The 18,534-nt window shown below is 26.3% G+C and overlaps 1 protein-coding gene across 2 annotated transcripts in view; it reads right to left on the bottom strand.

The window, feature by feature from the left end:
* Window positions 1-18,534, bottom strand: part of LOC111418299 (acyl-CoA Delta-9 desaturase-like) — a 20,551-nt gene extending 2,017 nt beyond the window's left edge. Inside the window, exons 1-6 of one of the 2 annotated variants that reach the window (XM_023050807.2) lie at window positions 18,093-18,534; window positions 17,743-17,895; window positions 17,346-17,533; window positions 16,968-17,148; window positions 16,638-16,797; window positions 16,301-16,440 (exon numbers count right to left, since the gene is read on the bottom strand). The gene's annotated coding sequence lies outside the window, so the exon portion shown is untranslated. Of the gene's footprint in view, window positions 1-16,300; window positions 16,441-16,637; window positions 16,869-16,967; window positions 17,149-17,345; window positions 17,534-17,742; window positions 17,896-18,092 lie in introns of those variants that run through there. The other variant, XM_071199174.1, reaches the window with a different exon arrangement.

The following is an 18,534-nucleotide window of genomic DNA, read 5'->3' as shown; positions in this document are numbered from 1 at the left end:
AGATAACCCCAAAATAATAATTTTTCCGTTTTTATACATAATCACACTTAGATGCTTAATTAATAGAGATGTAAAATTTTTGTATTAAGGTAATTGATTCAAAATCGAAATTGAAACAAATTTTATTTAAAACATTTTTTGATAAAAACAATAATTATCGAAATAATTAATTTTGATGGCATACTATTCAGAGGGAAATTAAAATTTCAAGTTAGCAAAAAATTTTATTAACAAACACTGTTCTCGAAGTGATTCTAAACAAATTTTGTTAACAACATTTTTCGATTAAATCAACAATAAAGATATAACCTAAAAATATTAATTTTTATACTATTCAGAGGGAAATTAAAATTTCAAGTTAGCAAAAAATTTTATTAACAAACACTGTTCCTGAAGTAATTCTAAACAAATTTTGTTAACAACATTTTTCGATTAAATCCAAGGTTTATAGAACATAAGGTTACCTCATTCCCTATGCCTCTGTAGTATCGATTATTACCCCGCAAATTGACGTCACTGGTTCGATACAGTCAGAATAAAAGATAGCCTATACACGTGCCTATACTGTGATACAGTCTATATAAAATATTTAAACCTCGCATCGTGTTGTGTTGTTCATAGAACCAGCTACGTCACTGACCCACCTTGCCTCTCAGAGGAGGAGAATCGGTATTGGGTAACCTTATGTTCTATAGACCTTGGATTAAATCAACAATAAGGACATAACCTCAAAAATATTAATTTTTATACTATTCAGGGGGAAATTAAAATTTCAAGTTAGCAAAAAATTTTATTAACAAACACTGTTCTCGAAGTGATTCTAAACAAATTTTGTTAACAACATTTTTCGATTAAATCAACAATAAGGACATAACCTCAAAAATATTAATTTTTATACTATTCAGGGGGAAATTAAAATTTCAAGTTAGCAAAAAATTTTATTAACAAACACTGTTCTCGAAGTGATTCTAAACAAATTTTGTTAACAACATTTTTCGATTAAATCAACAATAAGGATATAACCTCAAAAATATTAATTTTTATACTATTCAGAGGGAAATTAAAATTTCAAGTTAGCAAAAAATTTTATTAACAAACACTGTTCCTTAAGTAATTCTAAACAAATTTTGTTAACAACATTTTTTGATTAAATCAACAATAAGGATATAACCTCAAAAATATTAATTTTTGTAGCATACTATTCAGTGGGAAATTTAAATTTCAAGTTAGCAAAAATTTGTATTAACAAACACTCTTCCTGTAGTAACTCTAAACAAATTTTATTAACAACATTTTTTGATTAAATCAACAATAAGGATATAACCTCAAAAATATTAATTTTTATACTATTCAAAGGGTAATTAAAATTTCAAGTTAGCAAAAAATTTTATTAACAAACACTGTTCCTGATGTAATTCTAAACAAATTTTGTTAACAACATTTTTTGATTAAATCAATAATAAGGATATTACCTCAAAAATATTAATTTTTGTAGCATACTATTCAGTGGGAAATTAAAATTTCAAGTTGGCAAAAAATTTTATTAACAAACACTGTTCCTGAAGTAATTCTAAACAAATTTTGTTAACAACAGTTTTCGATTAAATCAACAATAAGGATATAACCTCAAAAATATTAATTTTTATACTATTCAGAGGAAAATTAAAATATTAAGTTAGCAAAAATTTTTTTTAACAAACACTGTTGCTGAAATGATTCTAAACAAATTTTGTTAACAACATTTTTTGATTAAATCAACAATAAGGATATAACCTCAAAAATATTAATTTTTATACTATTCAGAGGAAAATTAAAATTTCAAGTTAGCAAAAAATTTTATTAACAAACACTGTTCCTGAAGTAATTCTAAACAAGTTTTGTTAACAACATTTTTTGATTAAATCAACAATAAGGATATAACCTCAAAAATATTAATTTTTATACTATTCAGAGGGAAATTAAAATTTCAAGTTAGCAAAAAATTTTATTAACAAACACTGTTCCTAAAGTAATTCTAAACAAATTTTGTTAACAACATTTTTCGATTAAATCAACAATAAGGATATAACCTCAAAAATATTAATTTTTGTAGCATACTATTCAGTGGGAAATTAAAATTTCAAGTTAGCAAAAAATTTTATTAACAAACACTGTTCCTAAAGTAATTCTAAACAAATTTTGTTAACAACATTTTTCGATTAAATCAACAATAAGGATATAACCTCAAAAATATTAATTTTTGTAGCATACTATTCAGTGGGAAATTAAAATTTCAAGTTAGCAAAAAATTTTATTAACAAACACTGTTCCTGAAGTAACTCTAAACAAATTTTGTTAACAACATTTTTTGATTAAATCAACAATAAGGATATAACCTCAAAAATATTAATTTTTATACTATTCAGAGGAAAATTAAAATATTAAGTTAGCAAAAATTTTTTTTAACAAACACTGTTGCTGAAATGATTCTAAACAAATTTTGTTAACAACATTTTTTGATTAAATCAACAATAAGGATATAACCTCAAAAATATTAATTTTTATACTATTCAGAGGAAAATTAAAATTTCAAGTTAGCAAAAAATTTTATTAACAAACACTGTTCCTGAAGTAATTCTAAACAAGTTTTGTTAACAACATTTTTTGATTAAATCAACAATAAGGATATAACCTCAAAAATATTAATTTTTATACTATTCAGAGGGAAATTAAAATTTCAAGTTAGCAAAAAATTTTATTAACAAACACTGTTCCTAAAGTAATTCTAAACAAATTTTGTTAACAACATTTTTCGATTAAATCAACAATAAGGATATAACCTCAAAAATATTAATTTTTGTAGCATACTATTCAGTGGGAAATTAAAATTTCAAGTTAGCAAAAAATTTTATTAACAAACACTGTTCCTAAAGTAATTCTAAACAAATTTTGTTAACAACATTTTTCGATTAAATCAACAATAAGGATATAACCTCAAAAATATTAATTTTTGTAGCATACTATTCAGTGGGAAATTAAAATTTCAAGTTAGCAAACAATTTTATTAACAAACACTGTTCCTGAAGTAATTCTAAACAAATTTTGTTAACAACATTTTTCGATTAAATCAATAATAAGGATATTACCTCGATAATATTAATTTTTATACTATTCAGAGGAAAATCATAATTTCAAGTTAGCAAAAAAATTTATTAACAAACACTGTTCTTGAACTAACTCTAAACAAATTTTGTTAACAACATTTTTCGATTAAATCAACAATAAGGATATAACCTCAAAAATATTAATTTTTGTAACAGGTACTATTCAGTGGGAAATTAAAATTTCAAGTTAGCAAAAAATTTTATTAACAAACACTGTTCCTGAAGTAATTCTAAACAAATTTTGTTAACAACATTTTTCGATTAAATCAACAATAAGGATATAACCTCAAAAAAATTAATTTTTGTAGCATACTATTCAGTGGGAAATTAAAATTTCAAGTTAGCAAACAATTTTATTAACAAACACTGTTCCTGAAGTAATTCTAAACAAATTTTGTTAACAACATTTTTCGATTAAATCAATAATAAGGATATTACCTCAATAATATTAATTTTTATACTATTCAGAGGAAAATCAAAATTTCAAGTTAGCAAAAAAATTTATTAACAAACACTGTTCTTGAACTAACTCTAAACAAATTTTGTTAACAACATTTTTCGATTAAATCAACAATAAGGATATAACCTCAAAAATATTAATTTTTATACTATTCAGAGGGAAATTAAAATTTCAAGTTAGCAAAAAATTGTATTAACAAACACTGTTCCTGAAGTAATTCTAAACAAATTTTGTTAACAATATTTTTTGATTAAATCAACAATAAGGATATAACCTCAAAAATATTAATTTTTGTAGCATACTATTCAGTGGGAAATTAAAATTTCAAGTTAGCAAAAAATTGTATTAACAAACACTATTCCTGAAGTAATTCTAAACAAATTTTGTTAACAACATTTTTCGATTAAATCAACAATAAGGATATAACCTCAAAAATATTAATTTTTGTAGCATACTATTCAGTGGGAAATTAAAATTTCAAGTTAGCAAACAATTTTATTAACAAACAGTGTTCCTGAAGTAATTCTAAACAAATTTTGTTAACAAAATTTTTTGATTAAATCAACAATAAGGATATAACCTCAAAAATATTAATTTTTATACTATTCAGAGGAAAATTAAAATTTCAAGTTAGCAAAAAATTTTATTAACAAACACTGTTCTTGAAGTAATTCTAAACAATTTTTGTTAAGACAATTTTTTTCTACCTTGAAATTCCAATTTCCCACTGAATAGTATGCTACAAAAATTAATGTTTTTGAGGTTATATCCTTATTGTTGATTTAATCAAAAAATGTTGTTAACAAAATTTGTTTAAAATTACTTCAGGAAGAGTGTTTGTTAATACAATTTTTTGCTAACTTGAAATTTTAATTTCCCTCTGAATAGTATGCCATCAAAATTAATTATCTCGATAATTATTGTTTTTATCAAAAAATGTTTTAAATAAAATTTGTTTCAATTTCGATTTTGAATCAATTACCTTAATAAAAAAATTTTACATCTCTATTAATTAAGCATCTAAGTGTGATTATGTATAAAAACCGAAAAATTATTATTTTGGGATTATCTCCTTAATTATTGATTAAATCAAAAAAAAATTGTTGACAAAGTTTATTTAGATTTGTTTCGGGAACAATTTTTGTTAACACAATTTTTTTCTAACTTGAAATTTTAATTTCCCACTGAATAGTATGCTACAAAAAATAATATTTTTGAGGTTATATCCTTATTGTTGATTTAATCAAAAAATGTTGTTAACAAAATTTGTTTAAAATTACTTCAGGAAGAGTGTTTGTTAATACAATTTTTTGCTAACTTGAAATTTTAATTTCCCTCTGAATAGTATGCCATCAAAATTAATTATCTCGATAATTATTGTTTTTATCAAAAAATGTTTTAAATAAAATTTGTTTCAATTTCGATTTTGAATCAATTACCTTAATAAAAAAATTTTACATCTCTATTAATTAAGCATCTAAGTGTGATTATGTATAAAAACCGAAAAATTATTATTTTGGGATTATCTCCTTAATTATTGATTAAATCAAAAAAAAATTGTTGACAAAGTTTATTTAGATTTGTTTCGGGAACAATTTTTGTTAACACAATTTTTTTCTAACTTGAAATTTTAATTTCCCACTGAATAGTATGCTACAAAAATTATTAGTTTTGAGGTTATATCCTTATTGTTGATTTAATCAAAAAATGTTGTTAACAAAATTTGTTTAGAATTACTTCAGGAACAATGTTTGTTAGTACAATTTTTTGCTAACTTGAAATTTTAATTTCCCTCTGAATAGTATGCCATCAAAATTAATTATCTCGATAATTATTGTTTTTATCAAAAAATGTTTTAAATAAAATTTGTTTCAATTTCGATTTTGAATCAATTATCTTAATAAAAAAATTTTACATCTTTATTAATTAAGCATCTAAGTGTGATTATGTATAAAAACGGAAAAATTATTATTTTAGGGTTATCTCCTTAATTATTGATTAAATCAAAGAAAATTGTTGACAAAGTTTGTTTAGAATTGTTTTGGGAACAATTTTTGTTAACACAATTTTTTTCTAACTTAAAATTTTAATTTCCCACTGAACAGTATGCTACAAAAATTAATATTTTTGAGGTTATATCCTTATTGTTGATTTAATCAAAAAATGTTGTTAACAAAATTTGTTTAGAATGACTTCAGGAACAGTGTTTGTTAATAAAATTTTTTGCTAACTTGAAATATTAATTTCCCTCTGAATAGTATGATGTTCTTTTAATCAAGATTTTCTGAGAACGAGTGGAGGGGGAAAATCGTATCGTTTTGTTACAAAAGTTCCGTGCCCTGCTTATGATGGAGCAATAACGATTGTGTATGAAATATCGTAATTTTCGGTTGACACAGATTTGTTTATACCGGAAGTCGCTACCAACTTTATTTTTTTAAATGGAACATGTTATATGAATAACTTTTATACCCTATTTGTCCTATACTTAATATTAATAGTTTAGGAAATAATTAGGGTTTTTTGAAAAATGCACACATATCATATCGTTATTAACCTAGTGTGCCATGAACGGCAATTCGACAACAGAAATTACTGTGTCTGGTGATGGAACGTGGAAGAAGAGGGCCTTTAATTCATTAATTATTTGGAATGGCAACTCTTATTGGAACGTGTAGGAAAAGTGGCTTGTCAACTATGAAAATCAAGATCTGGGACTGAGGAATATTATACTTGGATGGATAAACATGAAGAAAATTGTTCGGCAAATCATGAAGGATCCGCAGGTAAGATGGAGGTGGATGCTATAAAAGAGATGTTTCAAAAATCTTGGGAGTGTATTATATTGAAAAGCTAAATGTTAAAGTTATCTCTCCCGTTTGGATGTGTGAATGTTTGGATATGAGTGTTTTCTGTGTAATGTTATCGCTTGATTTATTATTTATTCCTGATTAACTAATTTTAATGCAAATTATAGGCAACTAAAAATACGATTAGGCAACTTTGGTTGCAACACATTTAATTTTGATTATAAACTTTTAATCTTAATAATTAAAATTTTAAATATTGTAATAAGAAGATTAAGTTAATATCATTTAAAATACAAAAAAGAATATTAAAAAAAAAAAGAAAAACCCAAAAATATTTTTTTTTGTAATTTTTAAATATTTGCAACTTGGGTTGCATACACAATTCTTTTAAATTTTCAATACAAACAACAAACATAACCTTAAAAATTTTACTTGAAAAATTTTTTTTTTAATATTAAAGTTTGTCTTTATTATTAAAATAGTTTAAAGTTTAAAGTGTTAGTGTAACACGTATATCATAGTAAAAATTTGATTTCTTCTAGGGAAACTGTATGAAGGATGAATTACTGATTAATCATCACTAATTGTTAGGTTACCTAGAAAGAGCCAAAGGTTATTGGTAGAGGAAATGTGGTGAAGAGGAGCTTGCTCTAGAAACGTTGAAGCTGGGCATATTGAGTTCTAAAAGTACCAAAAATTGTCTTGGAAATTATTTAATGTAAGTTGATTTCGTTTTAATTTCCGTTACGAATTAAAGTTTTAGTAATGTATGATTTATTCGGTACATATAAATTAATTTATTATATTTAAAAACAATAAGAAAAACCCAAAAATAAAGTTTTTTGTAATTTTTAAATATTTGTAATTTGGGTTGCATACACACCAATTTTAAATTTACAATACAAACAAATAACATAACCTTAAAAATTTGACTTAATTGTTTAAAGTTAATTTTATTATTAAAATCGTTTAACGTGTAATAATGTTAATACTAATAACATTATTTAAGAGATAACACATATTTCATAGTAAAAATTTGATTTCTTCTAGTGAAACTGTAAGAAAGATGTACAATTACCTAGATTCATCACTAATTATGAGGTTATCTAGAAGGAGCCAAAGGATATTAATGGAAAAGGAGGATAAGGAGCTCGCTCTAGAAACGTTGAAGCTGTGCATTGAATTCTAAATAATACCCAAAACCTATCTCGGAAACTACTTAATGTAAGTATTTTTTATGTAAAATATACAATTTATTTAAATTTTAACTAATTCTAATACAAATTAAAATTAATGTAGTGTTATGTCTATATAGACAACAAGAAAATACAATCCATTACGTTTAGTTGGTTTCATTAAAAATGATTGATTTTAATTTCCATTATGAACTTAATTTGTAAAATTTTAATTATTAATAACATATGATTTATTCGGTACATAAAAATTAATTTGTTATATTAAAAAACAGTAAGAAAACACCCAAAATTAAAATTTTTGTAATTTTTATATATTTGTAATTTGGGTTGCATACACAATAGTTTTAAATTTTCAATACAAACAAAAAACATAACCTTAAAAATTTGACTTAATTGTTTAATGTTGTCTTCATTATTAAAATGTTAGTTTTAATAGTATTTAAGAGATAACACGTATTTCAGTAAAAATTTAATTTCTTCTAGGGAAACAGTACAAAGGATGGACAATTATTTAGATTCACCACTAATTGTGAGGTTATCTAGGAGGAGCCAAAGCCAAAGAATATTAATAGATGAAATGTCATCAAGAGGAGATAGCTCTAGAAATGTTGAAGCTGTACATATTGAATTCTAAATAATACCCAAAAACTGTCTCAGAACCTTCTTAATGTAAGTATTTTCTTTGTAAAGTATATAATTTATTTTTATTTTAACTAATATTACCTTTAAAATTTAAATTTATAATAATATATGATTTATTGGGTACATAAAAATTAATTTGTTATATTTAAAAAGAAGTAAGAAAAACAAAAATTTAAGTTTTTTTGTAATTTTTAAGTATTTGTAATTTGGGTTGCATACACATTTGTTTTAAATTTTCAATACAAACAAAAAACATAACCTTAAAAATTTGACTTAATCCATTTCTTCATTACTAAAATCCTGAAAACTACTTAACGTAAGTATTTTTTATATAAAGTATACAATTTATTTTCATTTTAACTAATTTTAATGCAAATTAAAATGAATAATCATAAAAATTAATTTGTTATATTAAAAAAAAAGTGAGAAAACCTAAAATTAAAGTTTTTTTGTAATTTTTAAAAATGCTGATTTATCTAACAACCATTAATTTGTCTTAGGCCTATCTGAAAGCGAATCTGTGGAAGATCTTACATTTTCTTTGGAAGTGGTTGCTTATTCTTATGTCCAAAACAAGAGCTGTAGCTCTTATGCTACATCTAGGCAAATAAAATAATTCTTAAAAAACAATGTTAAGAGTTTAAATGTCTTTTAGATGTTATTATTTATTAAGAAAAATATCGCGATGTGTGTTAGTATAATAATAAGCCGGCATAGTAATCTATGGTGGTAACTTTCCAGAAAATTGCTGAATATTCTTGACAATAGTGGTTTGGGTTGCCTACACCTCAATTAATTAATTTATTTTTTTTCTCAAATTACATTTTTTTTTTAATATTTAACAAAAACCATTGTTTATAGAGAATATAGTTAGCTCACGAGATAGAAAGAATTGGCAACCCATAAAAGATTTAATTTTTGATGTCGCCATCTAGCGATTAAATCTGTTTTTATTTTTATATCTTAACGAACAGTGTTCCATCTAGGAGTTAAATCAGATAATAAACCATTGACAATTCCACATCAAAATATTTTACAGATGCCTACAATGAACTTTAAAAAAAGCAAAATTAATCGACTGAATATAAAATTAAATCAATAGTAAATCGAAAATTGTAGGTAATTAAGACCATTCTTATCGAGCAAGTTCAGTTATGTATACATTGGTATTAATCTCGGTCGGCGGCTTTATCAATCAATCGATATTTCGTGTTTTTAGGTTTTTACGAATAGATTCGGGGCAGCCGCGTATGGGTGTACTGGTTGTTTACTGCACAGGGACGGCTAATTGAAGGCGCGATATTTTGAGCAAACATAAGAAAATTTCAGAGAACCGAAAATACAGATTCGCATTTTGTTGAAATTAAGCAGGATTGACGATATAAGTACATATACAAATAAAATTAAAATATTTTTAAATATAAAGATTGTTTATGTATATTGTTAGCAATTATGCGTTTTAATTTACACATTTGATATTTTTCATGATGAAACTGTACACACTGATTCTGTTTATGTTTAGAGAGAATGAACGTATACATTTGTACCTGCTATTTGTTTATTTAAGGCCCCTCGACGCTCGAACCGCTGTCGATTTCCGAAAAGATGCATTCTCTGTTCGGACCCCGTATCAATTGCCGTTCAATAATTACGTGTTGCGTAATAAACTATTCTTTAATACGAGTGTTTGTTTTCTAAGTGCGCCCTACCTTCAAGAAAAGTTCAGGTGGATAGATGTAAGTATTCTAAAACTTTCATTCAAACTTTTTTGACTCTTTAATAGTCTTCGAAAATTTAATATAATGTTTATTTTATATATTATTCTATAGCACTGAATAGATTCCATTGTTTGTTATATTCCCAACAAACATAAGTAATAAATAAACAATAAAATGTCTGGAAATAGATGTGTATATATAAATTGTGCCACCAGCAAAGCAAAAAATCCAGAACTCAAATTTCATCATTTTCCAACTGAAAAAAATAACGATGAAAGAAGAATCGATAAGTGGGTGAAGAATTGCGGTAAGTTATAATTTTTAAAGTTGTTTTAATGGACATTAAAACAGCTTAATCGTGTTATCAATCAATTAGAACAATTGCAAAAAGAAAAAAAAATATTTTATTGAAGGAGTTAGTAACATATCAAATTATAAAATTATATATAAAATATAATTTTTGTAACCATTATTTTTTAAATTCTAAATTTGCACGCTATATACAGATCATTCAAAAGTAGAGTATCAAATTGAAATCTTCCAATTTTAAGTCGAAATGAAAGAATAAAATTTTTTCCGATTGGCTTTTGTTTTCGAAATAATCGGCTTCAGTTTCATTTTCACTGTCGCCTTGCTGGTAACAACCAAAAGATTTATAAAAGCAAAATTCTAGAATTTTTCTAGTATATAAATTCATTTTAAATCGAAAATAAAGAATAACATTTTTTTCCAATCTGCATTCGTTCTTGAGATATAAGCTTGAATTCGATTATGTTGCAAACAAAAACCAACGAGAATATTCTTAAAATATTTCATTTATTTCCAACATACCAAAACGTCAGAAATTCTGTTAAATTCTTGAATTTCACAATTCTTGAAAACTGTGATCTGTTTAATCGGAAAATCTGTTTAGTTCGGCTTATTCTCTATATATTAATAATAGTCTAATAATAATCTTTTCCGAGCTCTGAAATCAAACGTACTTCTTTTCTAAACTTCGTTTAAACAAAGAAATAACAATTATATTTTATAATAAAGTATTTTACTCAAAATGCCATGTATGTTTTTTATAGGAAACGTCAACTTAATTGGCTTATCACCAGAGTCATTAAGAAAGAAAGTAGTGTGCAGTTTGCACTTTAAATCGGAATTGTATACTGACTCTCATCGTTTACAAAGGGGAGCAGTTCCGCAACCATATCGGATTATGGAGGACTGTGTAAATATTTCGCCAGAACACCTGAAGGTTAAAACACCAGAAAAGACTTACTCACAAATGTCTTTTTGTGACCTTAAATTGGCACCTTCTAAACATGGCGAGGTACGTTTTCTATCCCCTGATAAAAGTTCTAAATCGTCACCAGTATCAGATAGTTCGCCTTCTCAAAAGAAGTTTCCAAGTGAGTATCTAGAATTTCCGTCACCGAACTCCCATCATAGTCAGATACCCTGTGCTTTAAATAAATTAAAGGAAAAATACGATAAACTCAGACTGAAATGTAAAAATGCGAAGTCAACAATATCAAAACTAAAAAAAAGATTAACTACCACCACACTATCAAACAATTTACAATCCTGTCTAAGTGTTATAAAATATCATTCCCCTCAACATAGAACATTTGCGGCAATGCAATTACTGCATAAAACAAAAGGCCACTGGACATACAATGAAAAACAATTTTCACTTAGTTTATATTATAAAGCACCAAATGCGTATAAACATTTATTAAGACAAAAAATAGTTTTACCGTCTGTATCAACAATTAAACGTTGGATAGGAATCTCGCCTTTTCTACCTGGGTTTAATAAACCTTATTTAAAACAATTAGCAATTAAGGTAAATACAATGTCAGAAGATGATAAGCGTTGTATAATTGTATTTGATGAAATGTCTGTAAAAAAATATATTCAATATTCCAAACAGTTGGACATTATAGAAGGTATAGAAGATTTCGGACCCTTGGGACGAACAAAATTGTTTTGTAAAGAAGCGCTGGTATTTATGGCAAGAGGACTATATACCAATTGGAAAGTTCCAATAGCATATTTTTTATCAGGAAGTGCAACAACTAGTGTAAGATTGAAGGAACTGGTATTCGCAGTTTTAGAAACAGTTGAACATTTAGGACTCATTGTAAAGGCGGTTGTATGTGATCAGGGTTCGAATAATCGCAGTATGTACAATAAATTAGCTGTAACTTCTAAAAAACCTTATTTCATGTTTAAAAATACGCGAAAAGTGTTTGCACTTTTTGATGCCCCTCATCTTTTGAAAAGCATACGAAACAATTTGATAACCGGCGATTATATACTAAAAAATAAAACAATTTCTTTTCAAGATATCAGAAGATTATATCATATTGATCAAAAGTCAAAGTCAGGGGCGAGATGTTTACTCAAAATCTCAAACGCTCATTTATATCCTTCGCCGTTTCAGAAATTATCGGTAAAACTGGCCGCCCAAATATTTAGCAAAAGCGTTGCGTCGGCATTAAAAACATCAATAGCAACAGGCGAGCTAAAAAGTTCAACAGCTACTGACACTGCAGATTTCATTATGTTTATGGACAAATGGTTTGACTGTCTCAACAGTTGTAGTAGATACAGTAGAAATCCTTTCAAGTGCGCACTTTCCGATGCTTCGGAGGATGTATTAAATGTTTTATATGAAGCTATAAACATATTTTCACAATTAAAAAAAAAGGATAAAAAAAGTAATAAGTTTACCAGACCTCCCTGTTTCGACGGGGTTATTCAAACGGTTCAGGCTGTTTTACAACTTTATAATGAAGAAAAACGCAAAGGGAAACAATTTATAATAACATCCCGATTAAATCAAGATATTATTGAAAATCTTTTTTCAATTATCCGACAACGTGGGGGTTATGCCAGAAATCCGTCCGCGCAAATGCTTCGCCTTACGATCAGGCAGATTTCTATAAATAGTTTGTTAAAATCGGAAGTGCAAGCTAATTGTGAAGAAGATCGAGCCGTGTTTTTATCTACAAATGAATATGTAGCAACAAGAGACTCGTCGGTATCTCCAATGGATATCTCAGAGTCTGATGAAGATAATTCGGAGGACGATTTGCAGGAAGCCTCAACATGTGAGGAATTTAGCATCCACAGTACATTGGAAGGATGTTCATTGGCATATTTTGCGGGTTATTGTGCAAAAGTTCACATTGACGAAATTCAGTGTGACTGGTGCCGAGAAATTTTGTTAAAAGAAGGCGAACTTAGTAATTCTGATGAAATTCTTTTGTTTCATAAAATGTACAGAATCAACATTAACAATATGTCCTTAAATGTACCGTCAGAAATTTGTAAAAGTATTACATTCACATCGCTAACTCAATTTAGATTATATATTCACAATTATCTGTATAAAAGATGCGTCAGGAAACGTTTAGTTAAAAAAATTTTTAATATCCTACAAAAAAAAAAGTTTGACCAACACTTTGTAAATTACGAAAATCACTTGGAGTCTTTTCTGGATATTTTAGTCAAAATACAGTTATTTTCAGAATGTAAGAAAGTTAATTTATTAAACAAACAAACCAATAATAAATCAGAAAAAATGAATATATTGTCTCATAATTAATTTTTTTATTGTATTATTAACTTTTTATTTATATTTTTTATTTTTATGTATAATAAATTTTTTCTCTCAGTTACAGCTTTGTTTATAGAGAATGGTTACAGTCATCATATTGTATTATTTCAACAAATCAAATCCATCCAATCCATACCCTAATTTCCCTATTTACATTTTAACTTGTTAAGGCTCCTTAACTGCGTGATATTTATTTTATCATTTTATTCTGCTAGTTTAATAAATTTTAAGTAACATTATTTTTAAAACTTTACTGGTGAAAAAATCAATAACTTTCAAAAAAAAAGTATTTATTTATTTATTTCTTCATTGATAAAACACATATTTTTTCTCGTATTTATGTTTTCCATAATACACAAATCATTCTTCAAGCGTTTTTGGCTATTTTTAATTGTTATTGCTCTAAGAATATTTTTATTAAACACACACGAGGTGATCATAGTCGGTTAGCCAGTAGGAGAAACATACTATCCTTTTCTGAATATTCGTTTCTCTCTCGAACGAATTTGTTCTGTTTTTACGGCATTGATTTATAGATGGCATTATTTCACAATCTGTAAATAATATGCTACTACGTCATATTTAAGAAGTTTAATACAAAGTGCGCCACCTCTGGAGAATATTATCAACTAAAAACGTGGAGTCAAATAAAAGCATTGGATGAGCTAACTATATACTTTATAAACAATGCAAAAACCCATCAATAAAAAAGCACTATTATTAATAATGATATAGACGTTGATAATTCTTCATGAGTATATCGTCATCAGGATCATTTCCTCTAAAGAAATGGGTTACTTTTTGTTTTTGTGTCCAAATTTATGCATGCATATCATTATATAAAAATAAACTTGTAATTATTATATTTTGACTATAAAAAATAAATAAAAAAAGAAAATACAAGTTTCTTGGCGTTTTAATTTAAAATAATTAAAATTTTTGAATCGCCCGGTACAAATTTTCACTTAGTAAAGATTCAAACCAACCAGTTTAATTAATATCGCCATCTATATTTCAATTACCGAACTAATATGAATAATTTTGAAATTTTAGTTGGTTCCAAACTCGGCTAAGGAAAAAAACTATACCGGGTGATCCAAATAAAAATTGTAATTCGGATTGAAATTTTCTCGAAATTAATTTATTTTTGAATCACCCGGTATAATTTTTTCTTAGCCGAGTTTCGAACCATCGGTTATTTAACTAAAATCGCCATCTATCGTTCAATTACCGAACTAACCGGAATAATTTTGAAATTTTAGTTGGTTCGAAACTCGGCTAAGGAAAAACCTACACCGGGTGATCCAAATAAAAATTGTAATTCGGATTGAAATTTTCTCGAGATTAATTTATTTTTGAATCACCCGGTATACTTTTTTCTTAGCCGAGTTTCGAACCATCGGTAATTTAAATAAAATCGCCATCTATGGTTCAATTACCGAACTAATCGGAATAATTTTGAAATTGAGGTTGGTTCGAAACTCGGCTGACGAAAAAATTATACCGCGTGATTTAAATAAAAATTGTAATTGAAATAAAATTTTCGCAAAATCAAATGTTTTTTTGAATCACCCGGTGTAGTTTTTTCGTTAGCCGGGTTTCAAACCATCAGTTATTTAAAAAATATCGCCATCTATCGTTCAATTACCCAACTAATCGGAATAATTTTGAAATTGAGGTTGGTTCGAAACTCGGCTAACGAAAAAATTATACCGGGTGATTCAAATAAAGATTGAAATTGAAATAAAATGTTTGCAAAATTAAATGTTTTTTTGAATCACCATGTATAATTTTTTCTTAGCCGGGTTTCGAACCATGAGTAATTTAAGAAATATTGCCATCTATCGTTCAATTACCAAACTAATCGGAATAATTTTGAAATTGAGGTTGGTTCGAAACTCGGCTAAGGAAAAAACTATACCGGGTGATTCAAATAAAGATTGAAATTAAAATAAAATGTTCAGAAAAATAAATGTGATTTTGAATCACCCAGTATAATTTTTTCTTTAGCCGTGTTTCAAACCAAATCAATAATTTAAATAAGATCGCCATCTATTATTCAATTACCGAACTGATCGGAATTAATTTGAGGTTAACTAGGAAAATTGTGATAAAGGTGTTGGATTGAATGATATAAGAGAAACACAAGGACAGTAGAATCTAACAGGACTGCTACATCCATTGTATTTTTGTAGTCCACTACGGGTTGGCTGCCCGCACTCTACGTCACACTATTTGCCACGCCTGGTAACTGTCTGTGTATTAATATGTCATTAATACGTCTAAAAACATAAAACTTCAAAAATAATATGAATACGTCTACGATATAACCTCTAAATATACACAGCAAACGCATAGACCATAACAACAGTTGGGCGTGGAAAATGGTGTGACGTAGTTTGCGGGCAGGTTGTCACAACAATGAATGTAGCAGTCCTGTTAGATTCTACTGTCCTTGAGAGAAACAGTGTATATTTCAAATAAAATTTATTGTCCTTAAAAATGAGCTCCTAATTACTACCATGTCAAAGGTAGTATCATAAAGTGGTTAGCAGAAACAAGCCAAGCTCAAGAAATAATGTATGCAAAGAATTTCTTTAAAATACATATTTTAATTTCCAATCCTAATAAAATCCCTAAAAATAGAAATGTTGTCTATTGATCTAGTTATATTTCTTTTCTTTAATTAATTGTGAATATATGTTTATTTTTTACCTTGATATATCCTTTTATTCCTAATTAGATATAAACAAAAACCATTTTCTTCTGATTAATTGTTATTGACTTTTCAACATCCATGGTTAATCCATCCTTAGGTTAATTACCCATTCAAATCTCATCAATAAGCGCCTTTTCTATTCAACAAAATCAAATAAATTTAAGAATTAATAAAGCAATGATGACATTAAATGACAATGAACTTCATATGTCAATGCAACCAGCTTAAATTTAATTAAAAATCAAAAATTACTAAAACTAAAATGATAATCTAAAAATTATCGATTTTAATTTTTACCAATTATTTAATTAAAAACGAGTGTTTATTTCTTACCTTGATAAATCCTTTTATTTAGTTGCTTTAGTGCTTTAATTCTGATTAATGGTTATCAGAGTTAAAAAAAAATCTTAACAAATTTAATTTAATTGATTTTTCATCATCCACGGAATTTTCAGGTTAATTTCCATTCAAATCTCTTCAATACACGCCTTTTCTATTCAATAAAATCAAATAAATTTAAGAATTATTAAAAAATAAATTAATATCAGCTAATTTCATAAATGACATTGAACTTCATTTGTCAATGCAACCAACTTAAGTTTAATTTAAAATGAAAAATCACTAAATAAAAAAATTAATTTTTTAATTGAAAATGAGTCTTACCTTCATAAGTCCTTTTATTTCTCATTTTTCGTGTTATTTTGAAACAAAAATCCTTTCCTTCCGATTAATAGATACAGGAGTTAACAAAAATCTTGACGAACCTCAGTTTTAATAGATTTTCCAGCATTCCTGATATTCTATAGGTGAATTTCCATTAAAATCTCTTCAACAAGTGTTCTTTCTATTCAACAAAATCAAATAAATATCAACAGATTTAATAAATGACAATGAACTTCATTTGTCAATGCAACCAACTAAAATTTAATTAAAAATAAAAAATCACTAATTGTAAAACTAAAAAGATAACCACAAAATTTTCGATTTTAATTTTTACCGATATACTAATTATTTAATTAAAAATGGGTGTTTATTTCTTACCTTGATAAATCCTTTCATTTCTTATTTTCCTTATTATTCCGAAAAAAATCCTTTTTTTTCCCGATTAATGGTTATCGGAGTTAAATAAAATCTTGAGGAACCTTGGTTCTAATTGATTTTCCATCATCCATGGTATCCTTAGGTTAATTTTCATCAAAATCTCTTCAACAAACGCCTTTTCTATGCAACTAAATAAAATAAATTTAAGAATTAATACAAAAATAAATTAATACCAGCTGATTTCATAAATGACATTCTTCATTTGTCAATGCAACCAACTTAAAATTAATTTAAAAATAAAAAATCACTAAAACTAAAAAGATAACCTCAAAATTTCCGATTTTAATTTTTACTAATTTATTAACTGTTTAATTAAAAATGAGTGTTTATTTCTTACCTTGATAAATCCTTGTATTTTTTTATTTTTCTTATATTATCCAAGTTAAAAAAAATCTCAACAAACTTTAAAACTAACGTTTCAATTGATTTTTCAGCATCCATGGTATCTTTAGATTAATTTCCATTAAAATCTCTTCCATAGACGCCTTTTCTATTCAATAAAATTAAATAAATTTAAGAATTAATAAAAAATAAATTAATATCAGCTAATTTCATAAATGACATTGAACTTCATTTGTCAATGCAACCAACTTAAATTTAATTTAAAAAAAACAAAATCACTGAATTTAAAGTTTCGATTTAAATTTAAAAATTAGTAATAAATATTTGTATGTATAATTAACTTACCATAACAAATTAAATAGATTAAATTATTCACCCAAGGATATCAAGGTTATTTCAAATCGTTTCAATAAACTTGTTAACCTTTAATTATATTCACTCAATTTTATTTCGAATTCGACTCAAAAATTAACCCCCCATTGATTCTCATGGAACGTTTTTCCAATATACCAATTAAAATCGTTTCCTTCGATGGTTGTATTTACGAGGTTTTCAAGAAGATTATCGAAATGAATCTGTTTTTGCGTAAATTGATCCGGCGAATAAAAATCCTTCTTAAATAACTTGTCCAATGTAAACGGAGTTCGCTTCGGCGGGGTCAGCATCTTTTGGGATTTCTCCTTTATAATCACGCCAATAAATATCCCAATCTTCGCTTTTTATCGATTTAATTAGGATTATTATTAAGATTGTTGAGACTAAATCCATTTTTAGGTTAAAAACTGAT

This window comes from Onthophagus taurus, chromosome 10 (genome assembly GCF_036711975.1).
Source record: "Onthophagus taurus isolate NC chromosome 10, IU_Otau_3.0, whole genome shotgun sequence".
NCBI classification, from domain to species: Eukaryota; Metazoa; Arthropoda; class Insecta; order Coleoptera; family Scarabaeidae; genus Onthophagus; species Onthophagus taurus.
Note: the sequence above shows the minus strand (reverse complement) of the source record. Positions and strands in the feature narration are given on the sequence as shown.